General features: G+C 41.5%; 1 protein-coding gene across 2 annotated transcripts in view; it reads left to right on the forward strand.

Moving 5' to 3' along the window:
• Positions 1-8,667: 8,667 nt before the first annotated feature.
• The window catches only part of ube2f (ubiquitin-conjugating enzyme E2F (putative)), a 73,777-nt gene continuing 69,126 nt past the window's right edge, over positions 8,668-13,318 (forward strand). The window contains exon 1 of one of the 2 annotated variants that reach the window (XM_074658202.1): positions 8,668-8,900. The gene's annotated coding sequence lies outside the window, so the exon portion shown is untranslated. The remainder of the gene's footprint in view (positions 8,901-13,318) is intronic. The other variant, XM_074658203.1, reaches the window with a different exon arrangement.

Raw genomic sequence — 13,318 nt, forward strand, 5'->3', positions numbered from 1 at the left:
GGTATCTAACTTTGGCCCTCCTCTGCTATAAAGCCGTCATAGTCACACCACACAATTCTACTGTAAGTGTTTCTTTGGTGAAACAGACGGTATCACTGATGAAAAAAAAGGTCAGTTTGTGGTTATTGCTATCACAATGTTGATTACTATCTGTTTGATTCATGATTCATGCAGTGCAGTGCACCATATATTGGTATAAAAGAGCAAAAGTTATGCCCATCACTAAGTACCAAAAAGCAGCTTCAGTGCCATTGTGTTATGGGCCTCGACTGTTGCAGATAAATACTCTAATCAGGACAGCTGGATAGTAAAATGAATCAGTGTCTTGTCTAAACATAGTAATCCTCATCAAAACTATAGTCATAATACAATCCTATTACGAGTAAATTCTAAGGAATACATTTAAAGAGGACCCTTTATGCAAACTTTTAGGTGCATACTTGTATTTTGGGTTTCTACTAGAACATATTTACATGCTTTAATGTTCAAAAAACTGTATATTTTTCTAATACCGGCTGTGCCGCAGAACCTCTTTTCCCCCTCTGAAACGTTCTGTTTGAGCTCCTCCCCCACACCCCCTCTCAAAAAGCCCAGTCTGCTCTGATTGGTCAGCTAGCCTGCTCTGTTGTGATTGTACAACTGAACCAAGCTCTTTGGACTCCGCTCCAACTCTGCTCTAACTAGCTTTATTTGAGGGTGTGAAAAACCAACAGTGAATGTGTTACTTGGTGACATCACTATGTTAAAAGGCGGTGCTTCAAGCGAGGCGTTTCAGGCAGTTCAGGAGCAGTGTTTCTGTGGGGGAGAGGAACTCCCTTCGGAGTGGACTTTGCAGACCTTTTACATGCACAAACAGCTATACACGTATATAAAAAGCACAATAGGTCCTCTTTAAGAAAAGGGGGTACAATCTTAAAATGCACAATTTTTAATTTTAATGGTGATTCATCACAAACAGAAAGTGAGGCTATATGCAAAAGTTCCAAGTTTTATTTGAAAAAAACAACAAAAAAAAAAACATAGCAGCATCTGTTGAATCTGAGCCTTCCTCTCTATCTGTTGTTGCAGCTGTATGAGCACAAAGTTCCGTTCAGATCTCGTACCAAACACTGTGCTATTGTCTGGAAGATTATTGATGGAAAACATTACCCTCCTATCCGTGGAATCATGATCTCTTCTCACCACCCGCTCAGCTCCAAGTGATGTGTTTTTATTGATCTGTTTTTGAAATATATCTTTTCATGATATGAGCCTGCCTTCTATAATACAGCGCATCAGTGTTTGTCACATATTTCACTTTTTATAGTCTACACACGACACACACACACACACAAACTATTGGTCCTTAAAGGTTTGTAGAGAGCATTTTATGTATATGCAATGTCGTAAAAGGGATAATTCAGGAGTCACATACAACCCAATGTGAACCACAAAGGAGTAGCAAACAAAACTACATTTCAGCACTCTTATTTGAAGATGCAAATATGAGTTGAAACTCATTTGCATGCTCATTTGTATCAGTAGTGAGAAACATCTTTCCTCCTCCTCCCATATTCAAATCATGGATGATTTTACTGAATGTTAAGTGTATCTTAGACTATGAGTGTGTGTGTGTGTGTGTCTGAGAGAGACAGAATTTACACAATTTTCCTCTGAGACAGAAGGAAATGGACTCTTTATGTCCGTGATGCCAGGCAGAGATAGAGACTTTCAGTTTAGTCCTGATACGTCCAAATACGTTTAGAATGAGTTGGACTGACTTCAGAGCTGTCAAACAGAGAGCGTGTCTGGTGTGTCTGCTGTACAGATGTTGCCATCTCACCATTCAAAGTGCTGTGTGTAACACACCGCTCGCTGGATCAGGGCTAAAACTAAATGCCTTACTTGACTACTGTGGACATTTTCACATGAAAGTCATTTTATTAAAGGGACTGTTTGTAACTTCTTACATGTATAAAACATTGCGGGTCGGTGTCCCATGAGCGCTCGCGTGTGGCTACGCTGTTCAGACAAGACTCCAAAACAAACTACATGGAAGCACCAAAACCTCAAAGTTGTATCTAGTGAAGCCCGTCTGTTAAACAGTGTTGGCCGCAGTCGGAGGACGCTGGGGAGACCATAGCTTTGGTCTCCAAGGCCGGAGTCTCTGCTGTACTCTGCTCCTCTGCCTGCTTGCCTTCACTCACACACCGCGCTCGTTCTCACTCTTTCGCTCCACTCTCACGTGCATGCATGCACACTCCACACTGCAGAAGAGTTAGTTTAGCTCTGAGAATATCTAGTGAATCTTCAGTGGACGTTTGTGCAGAAATAACTGCTGCAGCTCCTCCAGACCAACAGAGGTTTCCCGTGTCTTGTGAAGTGACGGGGCTCCGCAGAGAGAAACATTATCATCTCCGACCAAAACTCCGGTGTCTCCCCTGTTCCCTCCGGCCGCGGTCGGGAGGCTGAGGCAGGAAAAGCCAACACTAGGATCAGCATTGATTCATGGAGAGACCTTCGTCTGGTCAGCTAACATTACTGCCAAGCAGCTGAAATAAAGAGTGATATTGTGCTTTTAGCTGACGTGTGTCGCCTCACTGTTTTGAGCAATGCTCGTTCATGTCTATGTAGAACGAGCACAAGCGGAGCAACAGGACGCTGACTTTCGTTGACTTAACGGCCACAGGTGTCGCTGTTAACAAACAGTCCCTTTAAAGGGGACATATCATGAAAAACTCACTTCTTCATGTGTGTATCTGGAGTGCCTCCTAACCCAGTCAGTTTTTATGTGTGCTAAAAAACGTGATTCAACAAGCCATTCAGATTTGGCTCCCCTTTCTATGTCACATGCAGGCTCATTAGAATATATTGCCCCCCCCCCATCTGAGTATCTCCACCCACGGCTTGAGAACTACCTTTGCAAAAGTGCACCATCCTTTTCTCGCAAGCCAATCAGAGCCAACACGTTCTCATCCCAACTCCTCACATACAGCTGTTTTGTCACTCCCCTTGGAATCACTTTAGGTTTAGGCAACAAAACCAATTTGTTAGGTTTAGGAAAAAAACTACATGGTTGGGTTTTAAACGACTACATTTGTAAAGTGAAAAATGAAACTGAACATTGTGAACACAAACAAACAGCTGATGGTAGCGTGAAAGTGAAAACTTAACACACAGGACGCAAATAAGCTGTAAAATGACGAAGTTTGCTCCGGCTGGTGGGCGGTGCTTGGTATTTCCTCAACTGATCTCATGGCTCATGGCTGCCGGGTCACAAACTTTCTCATTTTACAGCTAAACAGTACACTACAAGATGTTTCTGAAAACATTTTATGTGAGAAATAGGCATTACAGTAACAGAATATTTATTCATATTTGATCAGTGCTGCCTAGTTTGATGGCAAGGCTCCAGCTCGGCTCTGATTGGTTGTTTTCCTCCGATCAGATGCCATCAGGAGCACCGGAGGACACAGAGGCACATACTTTTTTCAGAATACCTGTCTCATGCGCTACTGTCAGGATATAGTGACCGTTTTATAAAAATTACTTTTTTTTCTACCTACTGTTGCTTTAAGTTTTGCAAAGGTTTATGACGACTAATTACGCTGATAACAGTCAAATAGGGTGTGCAGCGCCTTCTTAGAAGCAACTGCTGCAGTTCATTTAACTCAAATTTAATTTAAATTTAGTTTAAATTTAATTTTGCATGCCTTAGTGCAGGGGTCAGCATCCTTTACTATCAAAAGAGCCATTTTAGGCAAATAGATACAAATAAAATCTGTCAGGAGCTGCAAAACATTTGAGCATTGTGATGAAGGTAACACAGTTTATAGTCTAAGTATATAGTATATAAGTCTAATGCAGTGAGGGCCAAAGAGCAAATATACGACAGAGTTTTAGGGGCCACATTGAGGGGAAAAAAATCTGAGATTTCCAGAATAAAGTCATAATATTACATGAATAAAAGTCACAATATAACGAGAATAAAGTAGTAACATTATGAGAAAAAATTTCGTAATATTACGAGAATAAAGTCATAACTTAAAGGGACTATTTGTAACTTTCAGAAATGCTTCTTAACAGCGACACCAGTGGCCGTGAAATCAACGAAAATCAGCGTCGAGCTCGCGCTTGCTCGCTCTCAATATACCTGAACGAGCATCACTCAAAACAGTGAGGCGACACACGTCAGCTAAAACCACAACATCACTCTATATTTCAGCTGCATGGCAGTAATGTTAGCTGACCAGACCAAGGTCTCTCCATGAACATGATTTAGATCTGATCTTAGTGTTGGCTTTTCCTGCATCAGCGCAGGCTGAGACAGCGGGGCTCTGCAGCGTGTCTCCCTGCTCTCTCCCTGCCGGAGAGAGCAGGGAGATACCAGCACCCGGTCGGTAACGAGACGGTAACGTTACTCGCTGAGGAGCTCCGTCACTTCACAAGACACGGGAAACCTCTGTTGGTCTGGAGGAGCTGCAGCAGTTATTTCTGCACAAACATCCACTCCATTCACTAGATATTCTCAGAGCTAAACTAACTCTTCTGCAGTGTGGAGTGAGCGCGCGTTCACGTCTAGAGGTGGAGCGAGCTGAGAACGCGCGCTCTGTCTGAGTGAAGGCAGGCAGGCAGAGGAGGAGAGGCAGCGGCCACACGCGAACGCGCATATGTGAGCTCTGCTTGCACATAAGTCATTTGTTGTCTCAAGTTCATTTCAAATGGAGTCAAGCTCTTCTTGGTTTTCTTAACAACTTATAGCAACAGTGCAGCAGAAGTAAAGCAAACACGCAGCATAAAAACAGGATTTATATTATTATGACATGTGCATTAGTCATGCCGTTGCAGAGAAGTTTCCGTGTTTTTACCCTTAAACTGAGTAGACAACTACACTCACATCTGGGTCATGTGGTCCAGCAGGGAGCGCAAAGCCCCCCGGTGTAACACTTTGTTTTTACATGATTAAGGTTGGAGCCACTAGGGCTACTGTCACTGCACTCACAGTCATGGTCTGATCTACATGACAGCCAGATGTCACTTTAATGTACATACAGAGTAACTGGTGGTATAATGCTGACTAGTGAAGAGGAGTGTTGTAAGTGGAGGGTTGACAGTTCAATTCTTTGTGGAAATTAGAACCAAAAGTTCTCACTTGAGCTAGGTTACAGAATCCTTTGGTCCAGACTGAACTATCTCAACAACTATTGGATGGAGGATATTTTGTACAGGATTCATGGTGCCTGGAGGATGAATCCTGCTGACTTTGGTGATCCCCCTGAGCTTTAATCTAACACCATCATCAGGTTAAAATTTAAATTTTTCCAGTCCAGCACCTTTGACCAAATACCTGCAAAACTACTGACATTCCAATCAGATTTTTTTAGTGTCACTGATTGGACAGTAAATACTGCATGACCTGTTCCATATGAAATAAACTGAGCGACTGAATCTCAGTCATGGACGGGAGGTGAGACCAGTTAAAGCTGCAGTAGGCAGAATGTTTTTGGCATCATTGGGCAAAGATTCCACAATAACCTTTCAGCATATTGTAATTGTTCTGAGAGAAAACTAGACTGCTGCGCCTCCATGGCTCTGTTTTCAGACTTTAAAAAATCTAGCTTGTGACGGGAGACTTTGACCAATCACAGGTCATTTCAGAGATAGAGAATATTTTAATTTTAATTTAATTAAATTTTTATTTTTTAATTTAGTACTTTTTTATTTTTTAATTTTTAATTTATTTATTAATTTATTTTTTTAATTTTTAAATTTTTTCTTTCAAGTTGTTTGCATTTTATTGTCGCCATAACTGGAGGCGGGGGCTCTGCTCGGTGCACTAGGACGGTTCACTCTGGAGCGGGCAGCAAGGGGAAGGAAGGCTGGGTCAACTTATTCCTCCTTTTCACATCCAAATCACATGACTGTCCATCCTCCATAAACAGGCCCCCTTCCTTGGGTCAGGGAGCTGTTTTTTTTTTTTTTAAAGGGATCATGCCCACAATGGGCCAGCCCTCTCCTATAAGGGTCTGGGGGCGGCCCGATGCTGGGTCATTCAGTCAAAAATAAATAATTGTGAGTGACTGACAACTGCTCAGAGACGGCAAGGCTCCAAATCAGCTCTGATAGGTTGTTTTCCTCCATTCTGTGAAAATCTTGCAGATGCCACTGGGAGCACAGATTACCCGTCTCATGCACTACTGTCAGGATATAGTGACCGTTTTATAAAAATACCTTTTATTAATCATATTTGCTCCAATTCTATACCCACTGCTGCTTGAATTACCCTTGAGACAACCTAAACCACAATACAGTAGCAGGAGACAAATGCTAATATTTTTGTATCCGCCATGCAAACAGCAGATGAGTGTTTTTTTTTTTTTAACTTTAGGTGAACATTTTCACTAATGTTCTGCAGACATCAAAGCTAATTTAACGTTTCAGTTTTCAAAAGCTGTCCACAGAGATAAACAGAAGTCTGAAATTCCTCGAGGTGCATCCTCCGTCACTTAATTACCCCCCTTTGGTTAGAGAAGCATGACAAACTTTTTTCTTATCCCCGTCTTTACGCTGTTATTGAGCTCAAAGACCAAGGAAGTGACAGAAACATTTTATATCAAAGTGAATTCCTTCATCTTCAGTACCGGATTGTGTCTTTAACGGGTCGTCTGAGGAGAGGGTGGAAAGTTTCATTTGCTGATATCTTCAGTATGTTCAGAAAAAGTGTCCTCCATGTCTAGAATTCTTGGTCCCATCTGGATTTCTGACCTTCTGGTCTTTATCTCTTCCTCGAGGCTTCACATCTCCTCACTTAACACTGATTTTTATCCTTTCATTGTTTAATCTGCATAATGTATTTTTCAATATTCAGCTGATCAAAGTTAAAGTTTTATGCTGCTGTTTTCCTCCATTTTGATACAACTTTACAACATAGTAATACCACTCCTATAAATAAATACAGATTTGTGCCTTGTCCTGCAGTCGACATCCACTGAATAACAAAAGCAATGCATGAAGCACGCCATGTGAAGAGGAGTGAGTGAACACGCCACGGGGGAAAATCCTCTGGCGTATATGAGCATCGCAGAAAGCCTGATGGCAAACACCTGTCTAAACACATGTACAGTAGATGAAATACAATACCATCATCTGGTCCAAGATTAATAAGAGTCTTCTTTTTAAAAACCTTCATCTAACCAGGCAGGTCAGTCAAGAGCATGTTCTTGTTTATAGTGACGGCCCTCGTGCCCCTGGGTCCATAACAACTGGCTGAGTGAATCACTGTTGTGTCCAAATACTTTAGGGTGAACTGGGTTTGCTCCAACAAGCGAACGAGCTGCTCTGTCAAACAGTGAGTCTCACTTTTCCATTTGGCAAATGGTGCTCTTTTAAAGGCATGTGTATGTATGCATGTGTGTGTGAGTGAGTGTGTGTGTGTAGTACAGGCTGATAGGAGGTTTCAGCATATTGATGCTCATAAGCATTATATTAGAGCTATTGAACATGTTTCATTTATTTGTATTAAATTTATTTCAAGTTTTTAAATGGAACTAATATTCAGCTCACTGGTTTTTGTTGATTAAATTTGCTGTATATTGTGAATTTTGCTAAATGTTATTAACCTGTTTAATTTGGGGGTAATTGGAAAAGCAAAATGCCTTGAATAACTAAATAAATGATTAACAAATAGTTAATAAAAATAAACAAAATAGTACAGTTTATAAAAAAGCTGCTAGTCAGATTTACCAATTTGAACCCTGTTCTACAGTGAAGCAGAATAGCACAATCACAAAGAACACTACAGGACAATTACAGCATAAACACTGCTCTTTATTCTGCAAATATTTTCTCTCGTCTCTTTTGATTGTAGAGAGCTCATTTTGATTTAAAAGTCCCATATCGTGCTCATTTTCAGGTTCATTCTTGTATTTTGGGTTTCTACTTGAACATGTTTACATGCTGTAATGTTAAAAAAAAACTTTATTTTCCTCATACTGTCAGCCTGAATATACTTGTATTCACCCTCTGTCTGAAATGCTTCGTTTTAGTTCATTTCAACAGAATTGCAACAGAATTGCAATGTAATTGCGTTGCTAAGCAACCGTTTGGGTCCATGTTTACTTCCTGTCAGCTGATGTCATTCACAAACAATGCAACAGGAAATAAACTGGGACACAATTAGAATGTTTATCTTTAAAACTGTGTAATGATCTATAGATTGTATATTTGTGACATCACAAATGGACAGAAATCCTAACGGCTTGTTTCAAACGCAGAATTTCGGAATACGGGCTGTGTGTATTTCTCCGTATATTGAACGTTTCAATACGTTTACAGTATTTATATAGGACTCAAACCTGCTTTTTAATATAAAAGACATGAAAATCTCACTTTTTACAATATGGGACCTTTAAAAAAACAGTACATTAATAAAGATGTGAAGGGAAGTGGATTAATCTATTCTGGGCTATGTGCTAATGTAAAGGTTTTTTCTACATGTAAATTAGTATTAATTGGACATGAATAACATAAAAAATATATGAATGTATGCTACAACACGACAGTAATGTGCCAGCAGGTTTAGTGACTGTAAATGTTAACTCTCATACTGAACCTGAACCTACAGTACTAAGCGGAACTCATCCTCTGCGGTGCGGAACTGTTTATCTGCCGCCGTGTCTACACGGACAACAATAACAAACGGCATTCCCTGCCGCTTCCGTTACCCATGACACCGGAGCGAAGTTGTGACAGCTGATTCTCCAATCACTTCATATCCACTCTGAGTCCCCAAATAATCACCTCTCAAGTGATCTACAGTCCGCGGTGCCTCCTCTTTTAACCTCCGGCTGAGTCGCAGACTGTGGTTGACCAGAGGAGGACTGATAATGGTGTAGCACGGAGCGCGAGCTCTGAGACAGCAGGTAAAACACAACAACACACACGCAAGCTAACAAGCTAACAGTGGCTAGCAGAGACTCTTCATTAGACACCTGGCGGGCCGGCTTCACTCATTAAAACAAGTGACACCTCTTTGTCCACTCAAACACATGCGTGAGGACTAAGCCTGAGCTGAGGCTGGTCTGAAGCTCGGACATTGTGTCCAGCTAGCTGTGATTAGCTGTGATGATCTCTGTTAGCAGCTTGTTATCTGGACCGACCGGTTAACGAGCTAAAGGTGCAGTGACGAGGCGGTGACTTCACCTCTAACAGGAGTCACGTTATTAACATGAATGTTGCTGTCAGCTCCACAACAGGTCTGGTCTTGAGGGATACACACTGACTTATGTTTGAGTAGCGTACTGAGTTAGCTAGTTCTTAACATTAAAGACAGGCTACACCCTTCTTACTGAACCAGTGAACTTCCTCCCTCTGCTACCAATGTAGGATTGAGATAAGATAAGATGAACATTTAGTAATCCCCTGTCAAAGCAGCAACATCAGCAAACAGAGTGAAACACAGGAGAGGTAAAGGTATACAAACATTATAAAAACAATAATAGAGATATAAAAGATACAGAGTGAATGGGTGAACATAGTGTGCACAGTCTGTCAATAAATACATGTAGTATGTGCAATAAGTCTGCAGTCTATAAAGTGGAATATAGGATGTATAGTGTAAAGTAAGTGTAATGTGCGCCAGTGGTTAGAGTCCAAGATAGTTGCAGATAGTGCATGTTTAAAGGTAGATAGTGCATGTTTAAAGTTCTTAAAGTCCTCCTAGTTCTCATATGGGGGTCAGCCTTGGATGTGGAGCCTGATGGCTACCAGCATGAAGGACTGACCCAGACGTAGTTCGTGGTTATTGTAAATACGCTTGATATACTGTAAGAAAAGAGAGGTGTGCCTATGTGGTAGACCCAGGGGAATTTGGTGCACAATAAGCTCATCAATGTGTGTGTGTGTGTGTGTGTGTTTATTTGCTACCTGTATGTGCATGTATTTCCTCTGCCAAGTCTGCATATGCTGGATGAACCTGTTCCCGCTCCCCTACCCCCCTGCAGCTAACATCTAGGTAGTCTGTGTCAGTGAGCAGCACCAGGGTGCAGTGACTGACAGCTGAGGCTGGTGGGCATTGAGTCAGACCTGGTGACACACATTTTTATGGGCTCGCTGATATCTGATACCTTCACCCTCTGCTAATGCTGCTCAACCAAATGAGCTCAGCCGGTGCTCAGGCTGGATGTACAGAGCACAGAGATGCCAGCGAACTGCTCCCCTGGAGAGGTTAAAGGACCTCTGAAGTTGTACAAGAGTAATAGTGGGCTTTAGCAGAAAACTAGAGGAAACAGAACAATTTTCAAAACAGTAGAAGGGATCAGTGGGATCACCATTATATTACATTAAGTGAGTGATGCAAGCAGGGTAACAAGGTGGTTGTTAGGCTGTACGGAAACTTGCGGCATCAGGCAGATGTCTTTGAGAGTTCCAAATTTCATGAAAGTTGTTATTAATAGTTATTTATTTGGTGATTTTAGATAGGGATGCACAGATCCGTCTTTTTCAGTCCCAATACCGATAGCGATACCTGGGCTTTGGGTATCGGCCGATACCGAGTACCGATCCGATACCAGTGTTGAATTAATAAGCTCTATGCCTCACTGTGTGGAAGTGACTGGGATCATTCTTTTATGAGTAAGGCAGGTTTGACTCAACACATTCATTTCCTAACTGTAAAACGAAACGTGACCAATAAATACATAGATATAAAGTTTTTTTTCTTTGTTATTAGAATAATAAATCGTTCACCAGCAACTTGGAAGTTTTTTTTCAAAATGAACAGGAATTACAATTTGTGTGTAAATATGATGTATATAAACATAACATTTAATTGAATATATCGGCCTTATTGTCACCAACATCTGATCCAGCTCTTTGAATCAGTATCGGTCCGATATCCGATCCAGCATACCTGATTGTAGATGACATACTATATTCCATTTGTTTTAATATTTAAAGTCAGGTTTCTCACTGTGATCTGTATGAAACTCTGGACAGTGTTACTTTCAAATTTTTAAACTTTTGAATGATTTACTATTTGGGTAATTTAACAATTAAAGGGACAGTGTGTAGCATTTAGGGGGATCTATTCGCAGAAATGGAATTTAATATTAATAAGTATGTTTTCTTTTGTGTATAATCATCAGAAAATAGTAATCGTTGTGTTTTTGTTTTAGAATGAGCCGTTTATATTAGGGATGCTAATTTTGAAAAATGTTCTTAACTGATAACCGACCCTTGTTAACCGATTATTAACCATTAACCGACAAGATTAGTACCTCGCATGCAGCGATGCGCCAGCTGCAGTATGTGGAGCACAACAGAAAACGGAGTCCCAAGTTCACCATCAGGAGAGCTGCACGGTGTTGCGTGTAATGTCGCGGACATGCAGCCATGTTCCCAGTAAAAGTCTACACCGCACATTTAGTTTAGTTTAGCAGATTGCCCGCTGTGTGTCTGCCCAGATTAACGATAGCGATTGTCCGACAAACAGAGTGTGTTTTTGTGCTACGTTAGCATCTGTAGCTATGCTGGTAGCTTCGTGCTCGCCGCCACTCTGTCATTGTGGCGTGACTTTTGCGAGGTGACGACAGACTGGTGTGTGGCGGCGGGGAGTGTGGGTTTGTCGCTGGCGCTATAGTGTGAACGTAGGTGTAGCAGACAGCGTGTGTACAGTTTATTTGTCGGTGGATAAGTGTTACAATGCTACAACTCGCTCTGCTCAAGCGAGCCAGAGACCGGAGCCAACTTCCTGTATCCTGCAACTCCGGCTCCGCCTCTTAAGGTGGACCAGCTTTTCTCCTTAAAGAGACGAGCTGCTCCTCTGAGTTTTTCTCAGCTTTTTAATAAATTATTGATATTTATTTTAACTGTTTTAACTGATAGCGTTAATCGGTTAAAGTTCTTAATGTCAGTCAACGGTTAAACGGTTAATTATTAACATCCCTAGTTTATATCTACATACGGAGCGGGTCCTCTTCATGGAGTCTGCCATGTTTCTACAGTAGCCCAGAACGGACAAGTCAAACACTGGCTCTAGATAGGGCCATTCGTGTTTTCGCGACATCCACTGTACTTCTCTTACAGGCTTGGCATACACAAGTTTCAGTTGGATGCAATCTGCAACCTCACCAATAGATGCCGCCAGATCCTACACACTGCGCCTTTAATGTATAAAATACGTTTATGCATTATTTTTTGCCAGACTTAAGCTGCCTCATTTTGACTGAAATCCATTAATCCATAAGAGATATTGTTCCTTTATGTACAATAAATGCACAAGAAACACTAAACAGGAAATAAGTAAACAACAGCAAAGTCTGGTGGCGGATGCTGCATGGCATTGATAGCTACAGGAAGTTTATAAAGGGGCGAATGCTTTGATCTCTGAGTTTAACAATGTCATGCCTTCGATAATGGCTTCCTGCTGCAGCATTGTTAGGGAAGTTGGCAGAGGCATGACGTTGAAGTATTCTTTTGGCTTCCCATCACTTTTACTGTTACAGTGGGTCTGTTGAATATCACTTAGCAATGACAAAATGCAGTTCAGAGGATTTGTGTTGCTCCCCTCTGTAGGCTCCCCTCTGTCTGGTACAATCACTTTTTTTTTTAGATAATTTAAAACAGAATGTGAGATGTGTTTTTTTCTCCTTTTGTGATGAACTTCTGAGTTTCCTGTTGCATGCAACAGTCCCCTTACTGAATAACCACTATTGAAAACCACAGCAGTTAACGTATGCTCATGAATGTTAAAGGGGTAGTTCCGGTGTTTTGAAGTGGGGTTGTATGAGCTACTTATCTATAGTCAGTGTATTACCTACAGTAGATGACGGTCGGCACGCCCCCAGTTTGGAGAAGCAGACAGGAGTACCGGCACAGGAGCAAAGCAATGTACTGCTGTGGACAGGGCCGGCAGCAAAACGTAAAAGAAAGGCTCACCTTAAAAAACTGATATCAGTTTAAGTGTACGCTATATTTAAAATTTTTCCACCACTTTATTTTGCTGTCAGACAGCCCTTTTCAACGGGGAACCGAAGCTGTTGTCATTTCACCTCCTCGAACCTGGGTGTTGCTGGTCTACCGCTGCCTCGATCTGTTAGGACCCAGACACAGCAACCCTGATTTCAAAGAACTAATGGTGACGAAGGCCGCCTGTTGCGTTGCCTCACTCCGTCTTTGTCTTGGCCAAAAACTACCACGTATGTTCTGTGCCTACCAGAGATGAAATAACTCTCCACACCAGCAGGCGGCGGTAGTCTGTATTCGTCATTCAAAAAGGGAAATCGGCAGACCGAGGACTGCGAATATACAAGCTGTTGTTTTGATACGTAAATGAAATAAA

Source organism: Sebastes fasciatus, chromosome 14, assembly GCF_043250625.1.
Source record: "Sebastes fasciatus isolate fSebFas1 chromosome 14, fSebFas1.pri, whole genome shotgun sequence".
Lineage (NCBI taxonomy): Eukaryota > Metazoa > Chordata > Actinopteri > Perciformes > Sebastidae > Sebastes > Sebastes fasciatus.